This window comes from Myotis yumanensis, unplaced genomic scaffold (genome assembly GCF_028538775.1).
Source record: "Myotis yumanensis isolate MYYU_CA2020_CCGP unplaced genomic scaffold, mMyoYum1.0.hap1 SCAF_18, whole genome shotgun sequence".
Classification (NCBI taxonomy): Eukaryota; Metazoa; Chordata; class Mammalia; order Chiroptera; family Vespertilionidae; genus Myotis; species Myotis yumanensis.
In genome coordinates, this window is record NW_027223769.1 from 35,235,940 (window position 1) to 35,246,386 (window position 10,447).

At 48.7% G+C, this 10,447-nt stretch overlaps 1 long non-coding RNA gene across 1 annotated transcript; it reads right to left on the reverse strand.

Moving 5' to 3' along the window:
* Nucleotides 1-3,261: 3,261 nt before the first annotated feature.
* Nucleotides 3,262-8,290, reverse strand: LOC138997143 (uncharacterized). The gene is made up of 4 exons (XR_011468906.1): nucleotides 8,254-8,290; nucleotides 7,838-7,896; nucleotides 4,689-4,752; nucleotides 3,262-3,466 (listed from the first exon to the last, which is right to left on the reverse strand). It is a non-coding gene; the product is annotated as an uncharacterized lncRNA (long non-coding RNA).
* Between the last annotated feature and the right edge of the window lie 2,157 nt (nucleotides 8,291-10,447).

Below are 10,447 nucleotides of genomic sequence, written 5' to 3' on the forward strand. Positions count from 1 at the left end.
ACGCCCAACACCCAAGAGGAAGTAGACTGTCTATCACAGCGGTTCTCGACCTGTGGGTCGTGACCCCTTTGGGGCTCGAACATCCCTTTCACAGGGGTCGCCTAAGACCATCGGAAAACACATATATAATTACATACTGTTTTTGTGATTAATTCACTATGCTTTAATTATGTTCAATTTGTAACAATGAAATTGGGGGTCACCACAACATGAGGAACTGTATTAAAGGGTCGCGGCATTAGGAAGGTTGAGAACCACTGGTCTATCAGAAAAGGTGTCTGCTTGTGTTACCTGAAATGTGAGTCTTCCAACCCCCCTCCAGGCAGGTTGCAGGCACAGCCAAGCTTGGATGTCCTGACCATCACTGGCTTGAACAGGGTTTTTCTGTGGCTCAGAGAGAAGTGGGGGAGGGAGGCATGCCAGCCAGCCTCCTTCTCAGCAATGGAAACCAGACACCCGCTAAGGTCAGGAACCCAGAAGTCACACTCCAGGCAGCAAGGTCAGGTCAAGGACACCACGGGGAAGAGATATTTCCCTGATGGGGTGGAGGCGAAATCGATCGTTCAGGAAATCTACACTGGGTGCCTGCTGTGTACCAGCGTATCCCCACGGGGAGACAACAGTGAGCGAAGACATGCTCTCCCTCAACTGGTGAGCAGGCAGACAGGGAGCCAGCATTCACCCAAGTGATTATCTTACTGTGTATGTTTGTTCATTTCACTCAGTGGAAGTAAGGTGTTTTAAGAAAGCTGTAAAAAGGAAATCTGCTTTAGATTGAAGTCTTAGGGCGCTGTCTCTGGAAACATTTATCATTTTAAAAAGGCATTGCAGTTAACCAGAAGATGGGCAGGGAGAATTATGCATACCATCATTCAAAGGATGCACTTTTACTTTTTTTTTTTTTATGAGATGTCACTTAAAAGGTATCTCTTTTTATTGATTTCAGAGAGGAAGGGGAGGGAGAGAGAGGGAAACATCAATGATGAGAGTGTCACTGACCGGCTGCCTCCTGCACACCAAACACAGGGGATCGAGCCCACCACCGGTGCATGTGCCCCGACCGGAAATGAACCGTGACCTTCCGGTTCAGAGGTCGGCGCTCAACCACTGAGGCGCACGGGGCGGGAGACGCCATTTTCTTTCCCTCCATCAGGAGCGACGCGGATTAGGTGGGGAGCCCCTGGGCGAAGGGGAGTTGGAGAGGCGCGGAAGAGGACAGTGGCCTCAGGCCTGGAGCGGACCGGGGACCGGGAGGCGGGAAGGTAAGGGCACCTGCGTGCCTGGCGCCCGCGGCTCAGCGGGGGGAAGGCCATGAAGGGGCTCCGGTGGGGGCTGGCGGGGCGAGTGCGCAGACACAGGAGGCTGCGTCGGCGGGGAGTGAGGGTCCCCGGGGTGGGGATGGAGGTGGGGGGGGGGGGGCCCGCTGTGGGAGGCTGGGGCCGGCGGGGAACTCCTCACCTCGCTACTCCGCTCGCCTTTGTGTCTGCAGCCTTGGGCGCGCGGCCCGCCTGTGCCTCCAGCAGCGCGTCACCTCCCCTTTCACTTTTTATATCCGCATCATCCCTGTTACACCCTGATCTCATGGGCCGGGGTCATTCGTGTGTCTCTGTGACGGCTTCAAGATGACACACGAGGGACACGGAATAAGAGGGTTTCTGAGGCGCCCGTCACTTCGGGTTCATCAGGTTCATCCGCTCATCGTCTGAATCCGGTCCCCAGAATCGTTCTCTTCAGCCCACAGAAGGTCAAAACGTGGTTTTGGAATTCGTTTCCAGCTCATTTTAAATCCGGGGTCTTTCACATTAAAGGCCATGTTTCTAGTTTCTCCGGGAAATAAAAAAAAAGAGAGAGAGAGAGAAAACTAGCAGCAGTGGAGCTGCTTTCTCACATGGAACCAGGACCTCCGACAGCTCACACAGCACCTTTGTGTAAATGAGACGCAGCCTTTCCTCTCCACCCTCCGCAGGTATCTTACAGGCTTGGCTGTTCTCAGGGCCCCTGACAGCACAGTCCACAGACCTGAGTGGTGATAGCCACACTGCAAAGGCACGAGCTCTCAGCTTCCCACAGCCCCCACGACTCCCCCGAGGCCTGTGCCTGGCCTTTTTCACTCACTGATGTTACCTGGCCTCTGAAGGTATTTAAGTTTGGACCCCTGACCTCTCGTCCTATATAATAAAAGCCTCATAGGCTAAATGTCCAGTCGTCTAGTCAGCCATTCACCCAATCAAAGTGTAATATGCTAATGATATGCTTTGGCCGCTCAACTGCTCACTAGGACATGCACTGACCACCAGGGGGCAGATGCTCCAACAGATAGGTTGGCTTGCTGCTGGGGTCTGGCTGATCAGGACTGAGCAAGACAGGCCCGACATGCCCTGGAACCCTTCCATAGCCCCTCCCCTGCTGGCCAACCTCCTGCATCCCTCCCCGACCCTGATTGTGCACTGGTGGGGTCCCTCGGCCTGGCCTGCACCCTCTCACAATCTGGGACCCCCTTCGGGGGATGTTGGAGAGCTGGTTTCAGCCCAATCCTGCAGGCCAGGCTGCGGGATCCCACTGGTGCATGAATTCGTGCACCGGGCCTCTAGTTTTACAATAATCTGAAAAGGTGTAGGGATTCCCCCCAAAATTCCTTAGTGAGCCAGGTTGGCGTGACCCAGTGGTTGAACATCGACTTACGAACCAGCAGGTCATGGTTTAATTCCTGGACAGGGCACATGCCCAGGTTGTGGGCTCAATCCCCAGTGTGGGGCATGCAGGAGGCAGCTGATCAATGATTCTCTCTCATCATTGATGTTACTATCTCTCCCTCTCTCCCCTCCTCTCGGAAATCAATAAAAATATATTTAAAAGTATATTTTAAAAAGAACTGCTGAGGATTAATATTGTGTCATATGCATTTTCCAAGTTGCTGAAGGATCTTTAAAAAAAACCTGCCTGCACACCTGTCTAGTGTGGCGACATCACAGTCTCTTTAGCCACTAGCCGGCTCCTGGGCATCTGTGGGCATCATTTGATGAACAACTTTGAGAATAAGTGCTTTTAGTTAAAATTCTTTCTGGCATCTGGATTTACAGGAGAGGTACAGGGTCAAAGGCCATGCCCTTTTAAAATTATTCTTATGTCCTACAAATTCACTTCCCAAAAGCGTCGTGTCACTTCATATTCATAGGAAACACATGCATTTCACAGTCACCTCTACTTTCTCATAATTGAGAAAACAAGACATTTAATTTCTTTCTAATTAAACATGTAGGTGTTTACAGAAAATCCTTTTCTTCCCTTCCCAAACAATCTTGGATCTGAACCACTAAATCAAATCCAAACAAAACTACAGAAACAAATTAGATGTTTTTGCCTGTGAATTTCCTAATGTCCAGCAGAGGGCAGCATCACAAAAGAGGAAAAAAAGGCTTCCCTCCCAGGCTTTTAGGTGGGTGTGATGGGATGGAGCGTGTAGAACCTGGAAGGAAAAGAACACAAGTCCAAATAGTTAAATTACCAACTACTACCATTTATCCTTGTCCCTTCCCCCCATAGCATCTGGAAGATGAGAAGGTGCTCTCTGACCTGAGAAGTCTGACTGAAAGCACTTGCAGGCAGAGCAGAGGCGGGGCCAGCCGTGGTTTTCTTTCCTGAAGTTCCTAAGTCCCCATCAAATCTAAGCGCCACCTCCTCTCCCCTGTGGTGCCCTGTTCCTCCCTCAGGGGCACTTTGGACTCTGGACCTTTCTGCTCAATCCCAAAGCCCAGTTCTCCTCCCCCTCAGCCTCTGGGCCTGGTTGCAGGTCAAGGTTTTTCCCTGGGCAGAGGGGGAGGCAGGCTCACCCATGCACCCGGGAAGCTGCCCTGCCTGGCGCTGCCCCAGACAACACGTACACAAGACAAACCTCCTTCCCATAGCAAGATGGACCCATTGGGCACAGCCTTGTGTTCTGCTAAAAGTTTGTGTTAAGAGTTCGTTTTATTCCCTGGGAAGGAAGGGGATTTGTCACAGCACAAAGCAATTTGTTGGCAAAGAGACTTGTTCTCAATGGATGGGTCAGAGTTCAAGTTGGGCCTTTAAGGTTGGACAGGAGGATAAAGGCCAGCAAGGTGTGGTGGAAACAGCCATGGGGGGGGGGGGGCAGCTCAGTGGGCAGTGTGGCTGCGTTTGGCAAGGTGGCTGGAGCATACCTTGGGGGGGGAATGATTGATAAAAAGTGAATTCAGCCCTAACCGGTTTGGCTAAGTGGATAGAGCGTTGGCCTGCGGACTGAAAGGTCCAAGGTTCTATTCCGGTCAAGGGCATGTACCTTGGTTGCAGGCACATCCCCAGTAGGAAGTGTGCAAGAGGCAGCTGATTGATGCTTCTCTCTCATCGATGTTTCTAACTCTCTATCCTTCTCCCTTCCTCTCTGTAAAAAATCAATAAAATATATTTTTTTAAAAAGTGAATTCATCTACTACCCATCTGGCTGTCCATCCATCCACCTATCATCTATCAATCTAATCTATCTGGGCCCCTTTATATAATTACACTTGAAGCTCTATATACCTCCTAGAATTTTCCTGTGTAAGAGCCAGTATATTCAATATATGCTTTAGGTAAGGTAAATAGGATTTCTGTGCGTACATACACTAGAGTCCTGATTAAAATAACTGCACAATCGACTATTTGCATTCTATTTTCTTTCTAATACTTACATAGTCTTTAGTAATGTTTCTGTAACAGTCTTGTCTCCTCCATTAGATAGTATGTTCTGAAGGCCTGGAACACATTTTTGAGTTTTTAATGGAATATAATATACATGTAAGAAATGATATAGAGTATAATAGGACATATAGGTTAATATATAAATTAGTGTGACAATATTATATCATAGACTTGAGGCCTGGTGCATGAATTTGTGTACCAGTGGGGTCCCCTGGCCTGGCTTGTGGGATCAGGCTGAAACTGTCTCTCCGACATTCCCCCGAGGGGTCCTGGATTGCAAGAGGGCGCAGGCCAGGCTGAGGGACCCCACCAGTGCACAATCGGGGCTGGGGAGGGACATGGGGGGTGGCCAGCCAGACCACAGGAGGGCTCCAGGGCATGTCTTGCTCAGTCCCAATTAGCCAGACCCCAGCAGCAAGTGTCTGCCCCCTGGTAATCAGTGCACATCATAGCTAGTGATTGAGCGGCCTTAGCATATCATTAGCATATTACACTTTGATTGATTGAATGGGCGACTGGACACTTAGCATATTAGGCTTTTATTATATAGGATAATTTAGTGATATATAATATATAGTATAGTATATATGTTCTATATATATTATATATGGTGCCCTGATGAATTGTCACTGACTGGTCATGCTTGTGTACCCAGCCCCTATATCAAGGCACAGGAGGTCAGCATCCCAGCATCTGGAACTCAGGTCCAGGCCCTGCCCCACCCCATCTGTCCAAGATGGTCACCTCCATCCTGACTAGCAGCGTGCTGTCATTATCCTGGGTGTTTTGCTTCATATAAACAGAATCGTGCACTCCTGCATCAGGCTTCTTTCTCTCCACATCATGCGTGTGACACTCAGCATGTGGCTGCAGGTTTTTCATCATTGCTGTGGACTTATTATGTGTGTGAATAGGTCATAAATTACCCATTCTACTTTTGTTGGGCACTTGGATACTTTCCAGTCTCCGGGTATTATGAATAGGTTATTATGAATATTCTAGAACTTGGCATTCAGTGACAACCTGCATGCATGCCTTTCTTTTGGATCTTTATCTACCACTGGCTTTTCTGGGTCCCAGGCGGTTGCCTATGGCAACTTTATTCAGCACACCCAAAGTTTCCTGAAATGGTTACACAAATGTGCCCTCCTTACCAGCAGGCTAAGAGATTTCCGGCTGCTCCGTGTTGTTGTCAATACTTTGGTATTTTCAGAGGACTACGACACGTTTATTCTTATTAATGACTGGACATTTCCTTGCTTCGTTTGGTTAGGTATAATAATTTACTTACAAAATTGAATTCCACAGAACAAGTTACTTGATAGGAAGAGAGGGTCATGGAAGATCACTTGGTAATACAAGGGCAGGGACAACGTTGTCCACTGCCGTAGACCAATTCCAGCATGTCATAATTTCAAGAGTTTCATCAAAAGGTTGATGAGACTTGGGGACTCAACAGGGTTGAGTCACACATGTAGTCACCTGTTGGGAATGGCTAAAGGCATTTCCCCAAACCTGAATAGGATACATTAAATTGGTTGCTTGGCTGCCAGACAGTTAAAAGCATCTTAATCTACATGTTATTGCCTCCTACTGGCCAAACACCTGTACAGCCGTAGGCTATTCCCCAAACTGACAATGCTTCTGTACCCTTTGAAACCTTACCCTTTGAAGTGTATTATCTCCGCCTTGCCTTAGGACAAATTGTGTTAATAAAAAGCAAGGGTCCTAGACAAGGAAGGAGTCTTCAGTTCCTTTAGCTGAAGGTCCTCTGACCCCCAATGCCTTTCTAAATTATCTTTCGTCTCCGGACTCTTTGTTAGTCTCTGGATTTCTATGTCATCTGCGCACAGCCTCCTCCAGATTCCTGAACCCTTCTTGATGCTGGGACAAGAACCCCGGAAGTCCACCCTCAGGACCACTAGGAGGGAGGTGACCAGGCATTGGCGTCACCAGGGGTCACTGTTACTGCAGCCATTTCTTGAGCTTCAGGGCACTGCCTCCTTTTGACCCTCAGATTTCTGGGCAGAAATCATATTATATTGCTGCTGCCAAGGCTTCTGATCTCTGTTGTAATCAGGCGATTGGGTTCCCTGGGTTCAGTTCAGTTCCAGGACTGGCAGAGACCGAGCCCCTGTGGGAACGCTGCCCTGGGGCTGGGCCTCAGGGCAGAAAGCTGCACTCCCCAGGTGCACACATGGGGATCTCTGCACCCCCACTTCCAGAGACTTCTCCATGTTGAATCCCTTTGTCCCGGACTCCCTCCTCCCCATACGTCAACTTCCACTTTCTCTGCTCAGCGAACAGTGGTCATTGCTCTGGCCTCTCACAGCTTCATCCTGCTTTTGCCTTCGTCCCCTCAGCCATTCTGTTGGTACATGGCGGCGTGTGCCTTTCAAGACTATTTCATGTCCTTGAAGAAGAATTTGGGGATGGAGTGGAAATAAATGCAAGTGCTCGATCCTTCTTTATTAGGAAGTGGAGAACCTTTTTAAATGAACATTTAAAAACAGTGTTCTATGGGTTTCTACATTTTTCCCTTTCCATTGAATTTACTGGGGTGACACTGGTTAACAAACTGATACACGTTTCAGGTGCACAATCCTGCAACACATCATCTGTACCCTGCATTGCGTGTTCACCTCCCCGTGCGGGATGGGTTTTAATGGACAGCTAGCAATTTCCAGCCATAAGTAATATCCATTCAATCACGGACTTTGATATTAGGGATTTTGTTTTCTAGTACACAGCAAAGTCAATACATAACCATTACAATAATGCTTTAAGTGTGTTCACACACCGTCTTAAATAACTTTGCATAACTCCAGGAATAAATGTACTCCACTTTGCTGAACACTGAACTTTTGTACTTCTTTGCCTTCAATGATAAGAGCCTGATTGTAGACTCAGTCCCTGCTTGCTAGAACTGCTCTCTTAAGAGTTTCCTTCAGCCTTTCAAGAATAAGAAGAGGAGAAAGAGTAAATCAGAAAAACATGTACAAATTTAGGCCCAGAAAAGTTAAGATTGAACTATATTCTGGAAAGGGCTCAGCAAACTCAAATTGTTGTAGATTGTCTTATAGACATCTGGGCGAATACAGCGACCTCACACTAAAAAGCGTTTTGTGTGTTTTCTTACCCCGAGGATTGTCAGAGCGCATCAGTGCCCCAAACTGTCCACGCCTTCTCCTGGTTGTCCTGGGAATTAAGAAGTGACAAGGTTTGGAGGAGCAGAGAGGAAACATGCGAAACCATGAGGTAAGGGTGGCAAAGCCACGCCATGTAGATCAGAGATCAGTAAGCTCTGACCCATGCCCGAAATCCAGCCCAGCACCTATTTTTAAAATACAGTTTTATTGAGACACAGCCATGCCCACTTCCCTGGGGGGTGCCTATGAGGCTTTTGCTACCAGAGTTGAGTAGTTGCCACAGAGACCCTATGACCCCAAAAATCTAAAATGCCTACTAGTTGCCTTGCCGACCCCCTGGTAGGTCCCCGAGGGACCCTGTGGAGAACAACGGCACCCCAATCCTTTTCATAAGCAAGAAACCAACCTCTGAGATTCTGGGACTCTCGCACCATCATTTATCCTGATTTCACAATGCATGCTTACTCAGCAGGAGCTAAACTAGGAGGCCCTACAGCCTGCCTGCTGGCGGCGGCCCCACTGCCACGAGTTTGTGCCATGTCAGATGACCATCTGTGTCCACCGGGGAGGGGGTGAGCTCTCCTCTCCGGGACCCACCCCCAGGCTAAAATTTCCCATACCTGCTCTGTCCCCATAGGTCCTAGGACCAGGTTGACCCCTGGGGGTCACCACCTAATTACAATGACGCCTCAAGGTCATTGAGATTAGGGAATTTCATGTGATTTGTGCCCAGTGATCTGAGTGTCAACAAGGAAAGGTTCCCTGAGGCTCAGTGAATTGGCTGCCTTAAGGGTGACCCTTGATCAAGCTGGTGCCTGGTCCCCTAACTTGTGGTCATGGTGGTGGACAAGATGTCCCTGCACTGATGTTACTGACCACCCACCGTCCACTTTTCCCATTGGGGAACTTATTTTCCGGTATGCACTTTTGTAAATCAATTAGCGGTGTTATTACTTATTATTCACTTTTTATGTTTGCCAGCATTTTACTTTTTTAAAATGCAATGACACACCTTCCGTGCTCACCTTTATTTGTGGCAAGTCATCCAGGTCTTCCACGTATGGCCATGATGTAACATTTTCTTGTTAAATGAGTGTGTTTAAAGTAAAAGACACTGAAGGAAAATTGCTTACAATAGTACAGATGGTGTGCTGACATGGCAGAAAACGAAATGTTAACATGAAAATAACTGAGGTTCCAGAAAAATGTCACAGAACTCTAGATCCACAGAATTTTGGTTTGGAGTGGATGGTACATGAGCCACCTACTGCCTCTCTTTCTCCATAAAGGGATCCCCAGTGTCACCCACTGGGCCCCCCAACACCTGGTCTACCTGTGCCCTGTTCTCCACCATAAAGCCTGTGCCAATTCATGCCATGATTAGTGGGCAAAGCCAAGTGAAGGGCAAAGCCAAGTGAAGGACACAGTTGTCCAGTGCTGCTTGAGTGCATGCTTGCCATATATCTGTTGAGTAAATTGATGGACATAGAGGGGTTAGGGGGTGTCTTCTCCCCTAAGACTTGACCAGCTGCTTAGGAATTTAGGCCAATTCCTGGGATTTTACTCTCCAGATAATCCATTTGCACACGGGAAACCTGAGGGAGTTCCCCAAGGGAAAGCTGTGTTCCCAGCCGCCTCCCACGGACACAAGAAACACAGCATCTCTTTCACGTCAGGCAGGTGGCTTATGCATGTGAGCCACGCTGAGGTCTGGCTTCAGACTCCGGCCTCACCCATCCCTTCTGCAGATGACTCTGAGCCAGGCGGGAACGGGGCGAGGTCTGGAGGTGGCTGCCCCTGCAGAACGGGTTGGTGTCCCTGGTGTGACTGAACAGTGGGACCAGAAGAATAATTCACCCTGGGGCTCTGAAGATGCTGATACAACACCCTACAGTCTTCAGAGGCTAGCAGCCAGGCAGTGTTCCCAGATTGCAGAGGCCCGTGCGTGTGCGTGTGCGTGTGTGTGTGTGTGTGTGTGTGGTGATTAGAAATAGCCTCTGCTTAGAGGACAGCACAGATTGTCCCACGTGGGTAGAGATATGGGTGCTCTTTATCCGGGTGCCCTTCATGACCTGTGTTTTTTTCTCTGATAAAGTAAGGAACCCCACCCCAGGGCAATCTTTTTTTTATTATTTTTTTTTAAATCCTCAACCAGGGATATTTTTCTATTGATATTTAAAGAGAGTGGAAGAGAGAGGGAGAGACAGAGAGAAATATTGATGTGAGAGAAACACACCGATTGGTTGCCCCCTGCCTCTGAGCCTGACTGGAGGTACCTGAGTATGTGCCCTTGACCAGAGTCAAACCTGGGACCCTTCACTCTGCAGGATGACCCTCCATCCACTGAGCCATACTGGCTCGGGCCAGGGCAATCTTTATAGAAGCAGTTACCTCTGGGGACTGACCTCCCCCCCAGCACACACACACCACATGGGAAGCTAAGAGATTTGTCCTAAATTCCCCAGTTGAGCAGCTGTGGGGCTGAGAGTTGCTCACAAAGTTTGCAGCCTTGTTCTGAGACCACCGCCTCCTCTTGTCTGCTGCCTTGGGAAGCTCACTGCCTGCTCAGGTTGAAGTGTCCAAGGGAGAAACCCTTATGT